The sequence below is a fragment of the Sphaerodactylus townsendi genome, linkage group LG04, assembly GCF_021028975.2.
Source record: "Sphaerodactylus townsendi isolate TG3544 linkage group LG04, MPM_Stown_v2.3, whole genome shotgun sequence".
Taxonomy (NCBI): Eukaryota; Metazoa; Chordata; class Lepidosauria; order Squamata; family Sphaerodactylidae; genus Sphaerodactylus; species Sphaerodactylus townsendi.
The window spans coordinates 123,953,716-123,966,448 of NC_059428.1; positions in this window are offsets into that span (position 1 = coordinate 123,953,716).

Here is a 12,733-nt window from a genome sequence, read left to right on the forward strand (position 1 = left end):
ACCTGGGATTTTGCAAAAAGGTAGCTTGTTTAGTGATTTTTGAAAAACCCTGGTTGGGAGGAATATGACAGGCTGAGGTCATTTTGAGGAAGAGACCTGTGCAAAAATGCTATTTGCAACATCCTGAGGACATTATATTTGTGCTGTACGGAATCCACCACTCTGCCTAAGTTTTGATTCATTAGAAGAATATCTAAAATTAATATTAACGTAGCACCATGCGTCATTCCGGAGAGGGAAGGCAGCATGATTCAATCTGATCTTGCCAGGTCTTGGAAGCTAAACAAGGTCAGTACTTGGATGGGAGATCACCAAGGAAAATTCTGAAGAGGAAGGAATTGGAACTCACTTCTGCTTTTCACTTGCTTTGAAAACTCCTTGTTGGGGTCACTAAAAGTTGGTGAACTTTAATGGCATATGCAAACGTATGTAGCATTCGCCACACTTCCTGGGGCATTTCAATTCATTTGTATTATTTTTCTTTTTGACACTACCTGTGCACACTTTACATTAATAAATCATTTGGGTAGAAACACTCTTCATTGTATTCCTATAACTACAGCAGGCATGTTTTTGCACAGCATTTGAAATTGATGCATTGGTGCACTGGTGGGGCACCACTCTAAAAGAATCTTGATGCAATCGTGCCTATCATCACATCAAGACATTTTCTGATGCCTTATCCATGTTACACATGCACGTTATTTAAAATAGAGGTGGGAACACCCATAAAGGGATTAAAAATTGTGACACAAAGCTATAACCATGTTTACAATGGTCCTTTCCTCACAAATCATCTAAAATGTTTTGTTTTGTAAAACATTTTCAGGCCCCCCCCCTTTGCCACAATGTTACTCACACTCCCCCCCTCGAAATAATTCATGGCCACCATTAAGGGGTTTTCCTTTTTTGTTGAATCAAGGCTTCAGTGCTTCTTGCTGCAATTCTCATAGCTCTTATAATCAATCCTTTGAAAATTTGACCCTCTCAAAAATAAAAAAAATATATGCGGAAGTGATTACAATAAACAGGCAAAAGGGGAATGGAATGAACTCAGAAAATGGGGCTGAGTTCAGGGACAGCACAGAGGGGTGGAAAACTTAATAAATAGATTGCACAGCAACTGAAGACATGTTGAAAATGTTTCCACCAAATAATTGTTTTAAAAGGGGATTCATTTAAAATGTTTTGAGGCTGGAAATAAATGTTTTTGAGACCTAAGGGGGAAAAAACAATGTAGAACTCTATGGTGGAAATGTTAAATTTCCTGCCTCAAAACATTTTAAAAGGTTTGTGTGGAAAGGGCCAATGGTTACTACTGGAAGGGGAAAGCACCAAGGAAATCTGAGGGTGCCACCCAGAGACAGGCAGTGGTAAACCACTTGGTTCATTTCATGCTGGGAATACCCCATAGATAGGGTCTCTATGAGTCACTTGAGATTTGACCTCATGTTCCTCTTCTGTGCTGAATATTCTCCAGGAAGACAGTTTCAGAGGTAGCCATGCTGGTCTGCAGTATACTAGGTAAATTTGAGTCCAGTAGCACTTTAGAGACCCCAGGCGTGCGCCCGGTACACGGCGCACCCCCTCATCCCCTTGTAGCTCCGCAACTGGCAGGGACGCTATGGTATTTGGGCCAAAACTCTATGGTAAAAACAGCTTCTACTATAGAGTTTTGCCAATATACCAGAGTATCCCTCCCTCACCAGTGATGTGATGATGTCACTTCCAGTGCACATCAGAAGCAATATCACAATCTTGCCACCCTAGTTCACTCTTTGCTCCTGCTAAGCCTCCCCCCCTTTGGTTGCCAGGGGATACCTTGGTGAGGTTTGGATATTTGCCAGTAAAGGCTTGAGATCCATTCATCCTTCCATTCTATGACATGATTAGACCAAGGAGAAAAAAAACTGAACTCACCTCCATATTCGTTAGTATTAAATATGATGGGTATATTCTCAAAGAAAGGCCCGGGGAGGAAAAGCATTTTGCCTCCCTAAAGCGCTATCTGTTGAGACCTTGCTTTGTCTTATTTTATACCCAGGAAGGCCCAAACAGCTGGGCAGCAACATCTGTATCAGATATGCATCCAGTCAGGTGTTAATTTCTGGTTGCCTCTCGAGGCACTCCACTTGGAGTGATTTGTGAAAGTCTGAATCAGTTGTCTGCGTGACAGCATTTGGGGATCCTTGTTCCCTGCTTCTGTCTACCACAGGAGTGTCAAACAAGGCCTGGGGGCCTGCTGAATCTTCTATTTTATTTATTTATTTATTTACTTACTTACTTACTTACTTACTTACTTACTTACTTACTTACTTACTTACTTACTTACTTACTTACTTACTTACTTACTTACTTAATAATTATATTTTAGAACCGCCCGCCCCCAAAGGGCTCTGTGTGGTGTACAACAGCCCAGGATCAACAATACACACAATAAATAAGTTAAGTTAAAATCAATTTACAGATCCATAATCTATAAAAACAAAGCAGCATTGCAAATATAATACAATAAAAGTACAACAATAGTGCAGTTAGTGTGTGTGTGCCTTGTGCCTTGTGTGTCTGTAATGGCATCGGTAATATACCAGTTCTGGTAACTTCCTTTTGCGGTTCACACAGACTGCTTGTTTCTGGATGCTAGGTTTCAGCAAGTCACATGTGTGCATACATATAACTTTTTTTTCTACATTCAACATGTTAAGGACAAGCAGCATCACAAAAATTCAAGTTTTGTTTTGTTTTCCAGATGTACGTGAGTGAATGCATGTACAATTGGTGTACTGTGTACACTTGATTTTTCTTTGTATTTGCACTGGGTAATTCCCACATTATATTCAGTGCATACACAGATGAATGGGGAAAGAAAGCAGCATGTCAATTTTATCAGTTCTTAAAAGCTAAGCAGGGTCAGTATTTGGAAGGCATACTGCCAAGGAAGACTGTTCAAAGGCAATGGCAAACCACCTCTGCTTTTCGTTCAAAAGTTCCTTGCTGGACTCATACAAGTTGGCTGCAACTTGATGGCACTTTAAATACACAAACCGGAATGTGTGATACCAGTAGGGCTGATCATCTGGATAAACCCAAATAGAAAAAAACCCAAAAAAGCCATTCCAGCTTTCTTCAGAGGCTTTTTGTTTTGTTGTGTTTTGGTTTTTTAAAAGGCACCATTTTATTGGAGCCAAAAAGGCATAGCCCACAAAAGCTGATGTTTCAGCTTTTTCCGGCTTCTTTGTGGCTTTTTCACGTTCATTTCTTTTGTGGTCTCTGTGTAATTGATATTTTGAGGCAGAACTGTCAAATTTGCAGCATCGATGCAGGTAACTCTGCTTAAAAGAACCATCAAGTTTGGGAAGGGTTGGCTGTAGAGGGCCAATTTCATAGGCCTCCAAAGAGGCCTGCATCCATCCTTCATAGGAAACAATGGAAGAAAATTTGGGGCACATAGAATTTAACTCCTCCAGACCAATCTTCATCAAACCTGGGGATTCTTATTGCTGCTTTGCAAATTTGGTGACTGTACCTTAAAAAACAGCCCCCCCTCCCACCCGAACACCACAAAATTTTTCTGTTAGCCAACATTGGAACAGTTCGCTTTAACTTTTAAAAGGAACAGCTCCATGTTAATGTATTGTCAAAGGCTTTCACAGCCGGATTCAACTGGTTCTGGTGGGTTTTCCGGGCTGTGTGACTGTGGTCTGATGGATCTTGTTCCTAATGTTTCGCCTGCATCTGTGGCTGGCATCTTCAGAGGTGTATCGCAGAGAGAAGTCTGTTTCACACTGTGTCACACAGACTTTTCTCTGTGATACACCTCTGAAGATGCCAGCCACAGATGCAGGCGAAACATTAGGAACAAGATCTACCAGACCACGGCCACACAGCCTGGAAAACCCACCAGAACCAGTTGAATCCGGCCGTGAAAGTCTTCGACAATCTGGGTTGCTTTCGCACCTTCGCATGGAGGTGCTTCTCTTTTTAAAAATACATTTCTGCAACACATGCCTAGCTGCACAGGCATACAGAAATGCATCCTCACAACCATGCCAATTGTTCTACAGTTCTATTGGCTGCACCTGTGTAGCTGTGCATGTGCAACACGCAAAAGAAAAAGAAAAACGGACCTCCCTGCAATGGCCAGGCAATAATGAACATGTTGCTGTAGATCAGTCATACTCGCTGCCATGGGGAGAAAACATGCTTGGGGGGCTCTGTATCCTATGGGGCCCTCAGAGAATCTGCCCCCAACCTGCTGGGCAACCTGCACAGAATGGCTGGCAGGCAGATTCTCCTTGATGGTGGATGATGCAGAACTTAACTGTGAACAAAAGGAAGGGAGGGAAATAAAGCATTTCCTGCCTGGCCGTTCACACAGGAGTGGCTCCAACCTGGGATTTTGCAAAAAGATTTAGTGATTTTTAAAATCCCAAGGGCAAACTCATTTTGGGATGGAACCTGTGCAAAGCCCCACCCCAACGGTTTGTATTGCTCTCTATATTTGTTATATTTGCCCCATGCGGAATCCACCAAGGTCACTCAGGTTTGATGCCCTTATTCCAAAACAACTCAAATAACTTGAGGAAGGGTGGGGTCGTCAGGGGTTATTGCCAGTGGTGGGATCCAAACATTTTAATAACAGGTTCCAATGGTGGTGGGATTCAAACAGTGGCGCCGCCACACACACGCACCTCCAGTCCCTATTGGGCAGGGAGGTTGCTTTAGTAACCCCCTGTGAGGTTGCTTTAGTAACCCCCTGTGATGAACTTGAATTTGCCAACCAGTTCAGTGCAGTTATACTTAGTTAGAGGGATTTGAGGATTGTCCAAGCAATGAATTTTAAAGCGGAAATTTATAAACATGAATTCCTTTTTTTCTCCCTAAACCATCTTTTGAAAATTTTAGAAACATTTTAATAGAAAATTAGGAATTTCAATGTAACAATGAAACTGTGGCATATGATAATGGCATCTAAATTCAAAATTAAACACTCTGGATCAAACCATAACCCTTCTCTGTATGTGAGATGAACCATGACATTACAATCTTATAGCTGTAGCAAGAATGAGTTATGTTTGTACTATTTCCCATTCTCATTATATTTTTTGTCACAAAATGAATTAATGTTGTGCCATTTTCTGTTCTCATTACAATCTTTTCCTTATGAATGGTGTATCAGAATTTTAATGTCTTTTGTAATCTTTGAATTATAGCTGGATGAGATACTACTCTGACCTTGTTGAATATTTTGCATTTTGACTGGCTGGCCATAACTATGCAACATCCAAGGGGTGAGGTTAAAAGGATAGCTAATCTGGTTGTTTTGACAATATTTGATCCAAAGGGTTTAGGTGAACTGAAGAACAAGTCAAAAATATTCATTCCTCTCAGGAAAGGGAAATCTGCCTTGAGCATTGGAAAATGGTGTTTCATCATCCACACCAGAATTGACTAGGCCCCAGTTTCAGAGACCATAAAGACAGCTGGGAATTAATCTGGGCCACGGTTGCTTCTCGGGGTGGGAGAAGGCGAAACCAGCAGATGCCGCCCAAGCGAGGGCGGAAGAGGAAGTGGGGCCATGCCTGGCGAGGGCTAGCGTCACCGGAGGAAAGGAGGGGCGAAGCAAGGCTTTAAAAGAGCTCGCCCTTCTTTGTCTCGGCCATGTGCTCGCCAGCTGATGATTTGCCCACCTGCCCACCCTCCCTAATTTTTCTTATGTGTTAATGCAGGCTTCTTTTGTCATAGACTGATTCATTGGTGGTTTGGCGCATGGGTATTGATCTGGAAGTGCAAGGGGAAGGGAGCTAGGGAGCTAGGCCTTCCCCTTGGAAACGGCGACAATAGCAAGAGGCATCCACCTTGCCAAACAGGGCCAAAAGGGGAACACCTCTTACTAGGAGCGGTTGCCTGGCAGAGCCCCGCAGAAGAGCGAAACTCGGGTACGGGGCACCCGCCCTGCAGAGCTTCAACACGTTACCCACATGACCAGATCCAGACCCATGCTTAGCCTCACTCTTCTGTTCAATAAAATGGCTATGGCCAATTTATTATCCCAGCAAATGGAGTGGTGTGTATTATTGGGAAAGGATTTCATGCAGAATAGGTCCACCCTTGGACAGCAACCATAGTCTCATCTTTCAAAAAGCATAACAGCCAAACCTGTACATTCATGTATCATATTATATCCAGAAAGTTACTGTCGGAATGGTATTGTTGGGAGGGGGAAATGTCTGGGAGTGCTTTCACTTTGGCAGGTGCACTGCTATCTACTTGCTCTGGCCTTGAAGTCCTGCGGCTGGGATGGGCCTCCAGGCTGGACTCTTCTGAGTCTTCTAGTTCACATGTGGGGATAGGAATCTTGCTACTCGTATTATCAACTGCTTGGTGTCTTTTTTGCCAGAACTGTCTTCTTCTGTTCCTTACATGTCTGCAATAAAATTCTCGGAAACTTACAAGTGGTTTGTTGTCTGATCTGGGGACTGACAGTTACCTTTGAAATAGAGGGCCCTAATTTCATACTGGAGTACTTGGGACTGGTTTGCACATGCAAAAAAAGTCTCCTTGAAAAGAGTCCCACATGCCCTATAGTTTCTGGAACTGCAGCTGTTACAAAAGGCATTGTGTTCATGAAGGTGTTGTGATTGTGACAAAGCTGTACATTCCACCAGTTAGGTGGATGTTCCTTTCTAACAAATACAACATTAGATTATAGATCAGTTAATAGAACTTATTATCCATCCTAGCTATGCCTATTATCTCTGAATAGAGTTGTCAATTCCTGGTTGGGAAATACCTGGAGATTTTGGGGGTGGAGCCTGTGGAGAGCAGTGTAACGACCCAAAGGACCCCCAGAATATTATTTATATATATTTCTGCTTTAAAATCATATTGGCAAAAGCCAGTTGCCAAAAGCACTCCTATGGGTGTAGGTAGCAGCATGTCAAAAGGTCAAAACTACTTTAACAAAAGCTAAGATAATGAGTTACCCCAGCATAAACCTGGAGGTCTCATTTGAGTAACTAGAATGCTTGATTACCTCACCTTGCAAAGATACTGTTAACAAAGAATATGGAAAGCCACCTCAGCATCAGATTCTGCATTTCCCTATCTCTTCTGGAAGCCAAGTAAGCAACAAAGGGTTGCTTCTCTGCATTTCCCTCCCTTTTGTCATGACTGTCCTAAAACCACTTACCTCATCCTGAATCAATCAAGCCTCATTCAAATCTGAATACTGAAGGCAGAGACTGTAAGAGTTACTTTGCATAAAGCCAGTCTGTGCTTCCTGATATAATCTAGGACCAATTGACCCCCATTGTCACGGGCTTAGCCGTAGAGCTGACTGATTACCTCAGCACCCCAAACCCAGCACAGATGTGAAACGTAGTGTGATTGGTTCCTTTCCCATCAAGGAACGACCCACCTTATAAAAATTCAGTTTACCTGCAACATTTTGCTCAGTGCCACATGCTCTCTTGCTGTGGTGTTGAGACATGGATTCGTCCTTCATTGGGTTCCTGTGCTGGCATGGAATCCCTGCCTTCTACTTCTACCCTCTTAAGAATCGATAGGTAAAGTATCACCCCAGAACAATCCCCATTCCCTTCTCTATTATCCAATCTATCTTTAAAACGTTTTTATATACCAGGAACTTGAATGTATGTGCCCTTGTGTCTTGCTGTGTGTGTGTATTTTTAAACAAATTTATATAAACATTTAAACTCAATTTGGACTCTTGCTTCTCTGTGGAATATCCATTGCTAGAATTCCTTCCCCGTAGATACAGTCTAAAAGATCTCCTCTCGGCCCCTCTCGCTGCCAATGTGAGTTCATTCCCCTTTGCTACTTTTAAAATATATATGTGTGCTGTTACACTTTTTAGCAGCTGGTGGAGAATCCCTTTAATAAAATCCTTACCCCTGTTAAGGCCGTAACAGCAGAGTTCGGGAAGGGAAAGGACTTCAATGGGGTATAATAATCTCATAGAGTCGACCTTCCGAAGCGATCATTTTCTCTGGGTGAACTGATCTCTGTCACCTAGAAATCATTTGTAACCACAAGAGATCTCCATCATGATCCTCTAATGTGTTAGCTTGGGTCCTGCCATGTTTCTAGCTACTGAGGGGGCTTCCTGCTCAAACGCCCTGGGAAAGTTAGTCTGTGCTCTGTTATCTCATGCAACTTTAGGGTGGTGGGGTGAAACCCATTAGCTGTGATCACTGTCTAAGGAATGTGGTGTAGATGCGTGTGATCTCCCCCTTCCTTCCTCCGCCTTCTTCCCTCTGGGAAATGTCTGTATGTGTATGTTTTCTGGCCTTTGGAGAGGGAAAAGGAGGGGGTGGGTATGATTTGTCTCTACTGAGGGAATAAAATATTTTGCCTGTGGTCTTCTGGTCAGTTCCAACAACATACGCATCAGCTATTCCTACACTTGTCATCAGTAAAACAAGAATTCTGCTTTTAAAGTACTGATTCTTGTCTTTGAGCAAGTCTGGGGCTGTGACAATCTCCTGCCACCACCTGGAGCTTGGAAACCTACCCCTAAAACACTAATAAAACTGAACCATAAGTAATTCGGTCACAAGAAGGTTTTAGATCTGTGCAGGTGGTTTCAGTTTACATTAACCCAAATGCAGGCACATCAATCATGTGCAGTGATGTAGCTATCATGGGACGGGGTGGGGACACATGCCTCAGATGGGCCCCCATTAGGTTGTGTGGGGGCAGAAAATCACCCTCCTCTTTCCTCCCTTGGCCGGCCCTGCCAGGCTGCTCCTTCAGTTGCCAGGCTCCTCCTTCAGGCTGAAGGAGTGGCCTAGCAGGACTGCCATAGGGCACCCCTCTGCCCCATCAGGCCTAGTGGAGGCTGCAGCTGGGCACCCCTTGGCCCTGCCCCGCCAGGCCCCGCCAGGCTGCCCGGAACTGCTGCTGGCTCAAGAAAGTGGGGCGTGAGGGTGTAGCTACCACGGGGAATGCGGTGGGGACGCGGGGGGCACCATTTTACCCAGGTGACATTTTCCTCTGCTACGCCTCTGATCATGTGTACAAATTTAATCCTTCCTTCCTTCCTTCCTTCCTTCCTTCCTTCCTTCCTTCCTTCCTTCCTTCCTTCCTTCCTTCCTTCCTTCCTTCCTTCCTTCCTTCCTTCCTTCCTTCCTTCCTTCCTTCCTTCCTTCCTTCCTTCCTTCCAATATACATTATTAAGATCAGAAATAACTAAATAATTCACAAAAATACTTCACAAATAGCTGAAAAAGAAGAAATCTCCTTTACATTGTATCTTGTACCTAAGCAGTAAAATGCATACAATCAATGTTTCCTTCCCTCCTTGCTTGTATAGAACAACATTCAGTTGCTACTAAGGAAAATCACTTTGGGTTTTCCGACTGGTCACCTTTTATGCCATTTCAACTAATTTTATCCAGTGTGAATTGTATGTCTTAGGGTTGAACATAAGGTGTGAATCTTTGTTCCTTCTTGCAAAAGGAAGAAGCATTTTACTAAGCAATAATCAATCATATATTTGTTACATACAGTAATGGATAAGAATAGATCTGCTAGAGGAATAACCGCCTCCCCATATGCTGTGGCGGTACATATGACTGACAAGTAAATTGCTATATGCCAATCAGCAGTATTTTTGGATAAAGCTATTCAGTTCAGTCTTTTAAATAGGAAAAAAATGTAATTTTCATGTGGGCTATAGGATAAGTATGCACTACAAATGATGTTTCACTTAGTTGTTAGTGAAACCCGTAACTATGGTAAAGCAATCAGAGCTCCATTTAAACATGCTTAACATATGAATTTATGAGTTAAATTCATCTAGGTGCTGTTGCCTACCGTGGAAGACACAAGCTTGTATCCTACCACTCCACTCCACTTAGCAAAGCGTGAAGCAGTTCTCTAGCCTAAGGGAACCTTCTTCCAATAGGAGGCCAGCATAATCCTTCCTTAAGCTGGGCTCCTTCTGAGAAAGGATTAGGCTGTCAGGTTTCCTGGTTTTGACCTTCTTCCAGCAGCCTAAAGTTTCTGTCAATACTTGCTAGGGCAGAAATGGAAAATAAGGAGGATTGGTATCATCCAATATTGCAATGGCACTCCCAGCACAAACCAAAAGTGGCATCAATACATCAGAGTAACATTCTAGCATTTGCCACAAACTCTATAGTAAAACCATAGAGTCTGGGGCACATGGTACAGCCATGCCACGATGTATTGACATCTTTTCCAGTTCACACTGGAAGTCATGTCACAATGCCATGGGATGCCGGATAGGCCCCTGCTGATTTTATTAGCCACTTCTCCACATGAGCAGCAGACTCTAATCTGGTGAACCAGATTTGTTTCCCCATTCCTACACATGAAGAGTGACCTTGGGCTACTCACAGTACTCTCTGAACTCTCTTTGCTCCACCTGCTTCACTAGATGTCTGTTGTAGGGAAGGAAAGGAAGGGGGTTTGACACTTCTTACAACTGAAAAAAGTAGGGTATAAATCAGAATTCTTCTTTTCTACTTCATGCCCCCACACCGCCCCCGTAACGCTCCAGCCACAGGGGTGCGCACCCGGTACATCGTGTACCCCCCATCCCCTTGGAGCTACACCTCTGTTGTGACTGGATCTCCCTCTGTGGCAGCCATTTTGTAGTCATGTTCATTATCCTCTCCCAAAATTCTATACCCTGCCTCAGGGCTCAATAAGGTTAGGAATCCCTGCCTCAGCAGCTGTTCAACAATTGTTGCCTTGGGTTGCATCCCTCAGTAGCCACAGCACTGAAGAGGAAAGACATAAGAACATAAGAACATAAGAACAAGACAGCTGGATCAGACCAAAGTCCATCTAGTCCAGCTCTCTGCTACTCGCAGTGGCCCACCAAATGTAAGTTTTCAGATGCAGATGTAACATCTCCAAGTTACCTATCTTGCGTTCCTAAAGTAAACTGTGCTGTTGACTCCAATAAGATCAGGACTGCATCTGAAAACTTACATTTGTACACTTCCAGGTGCAGATATTTACAACCCATCCAGTCTACTCATATCCAGTGGTGGGATTCAGCAGGTTCGCACCACTTCGGAAGAACCGGTTGTTAAAATGGTGCTTGTAAACGATCAGTTTTTAAATTATTTGAATTCCCATCACCGGAATTGGTTGTTAAATTATTTGAATCCCACCACAGCTCATATCCCTTTACTAGCCGTTCCACCTGTGGAGATCAGCAAGAGAAGCTTTTTGATCAGGTCGACAAATCAAATTATTAATGTTCGCCTAACAGGTTGGAGACCCAGTGCAGCTGAAAATCTGGCCATCCTAACAGCGACAAAGGGCCTTTCCCCACTCACCTTTTGCTGCGTGCTACTCTTGCTAAGTAGCACGGGGTCCAGTGGCACTCCCCACTACAGGGGCGGTGACAACGCAGCCGCCCCAACTCTGCCACACTGGCGCCCCCTCAGCGCGCGTCATTTCTGGCGCTGCTGAAAACGGCGCCTTTTGATGACCCCATGCAGAGCGCGGGGCAGTGGGGAAGCTGGGGAACACAATCCCCGTTCTGAAAAGGTCCAGGCCGGATGAAACCGACGTCATTTTTAAAAGTGGGGAAACGGCCAAGGACTCTGGTAACCGGTAGAAGCAATAAGGTGCTCGGGTTGTTCGTAGGAAGACATAATGTTGGGCAGCGTACGTCTGTGCTCCAAATGTGCTTGAAGTGGAGAAAAAGAAGAACTAGCTCAGTGGAAGCTCAGGGAGGGGGGGGAATTCTATTATGCATTCTGGAACCTGGCCAGGCCTGACACTCCTGATCAACAAATGTGCAATCATCCCAGTTGATTTTCTGCAAAGAACACTACAAAGAGCAAAGCACATTTTTAATGCTCCCATGAACAGCAGTTTGCTACCTATGCCCCCCCCCCCTTTATAAGACTCCAGGAAAAGTCTCCCTAACTGCTTTTAAGACATTTCCCCTAGTGCAGATCTTTTTTTTCTTCAAAAAGTGCATGTTCTGTACAGCTCTGACAGTCTCTTCAGCAAAAGAGCCAGGTTTGTCAGCCATTGATGCAAAACCTCCTGAAATGTGCTTTGACACCCCGGAATAAGCTCCTGGCAATGTTACGTCTTTCTTTTTTAGATGTTTGGATAAATCACACCGCTCAGAAAACAGCATCATACATTATGCCAAAGTTATAAACAAATGCTGCTGAGGTAAGGATATTTCTCAGTCCAGTGTACTGTGTTCGCTGCTTTGAATTTCAGGATGTCACTTGTAGACGTCAGTAAAATGTTTGCTCCGGGCTTATATATGCATTCCAAATGGATGGTTGATCTTCCTTGAGAATCAACCTAAAATAAATGTCTACATAACTCCCAGCTGAGATCTTCAAATAACATTGTTTCCCAACTGATAAGTAGAAGGTGTAGATTATTATTGCTGCTGCTGGTAGTACTACTAATAGTGCTTCTGTTGCTGCTACTGCGGCTGCTATTACTACTAGTAGTGCTGCTATTAATGCAGTTGCTGCTGCTGCTGCTGCTGCTACTAATGCAGTTGTTGATTCTGCTACCACCACCACCACTACTACTAGTAGTAGTAGTAGTAGTGCTACTATCACTAGTTCATAATACAAAGCTTTCCCATACAAAGAAATACACCTTTAATCCTACAATATAAATTGGGGCCAGTTTACACATGCATTTTAAGATGCCTGAAATATCAAGTGACGTGAACTAGGCACCAGAGACC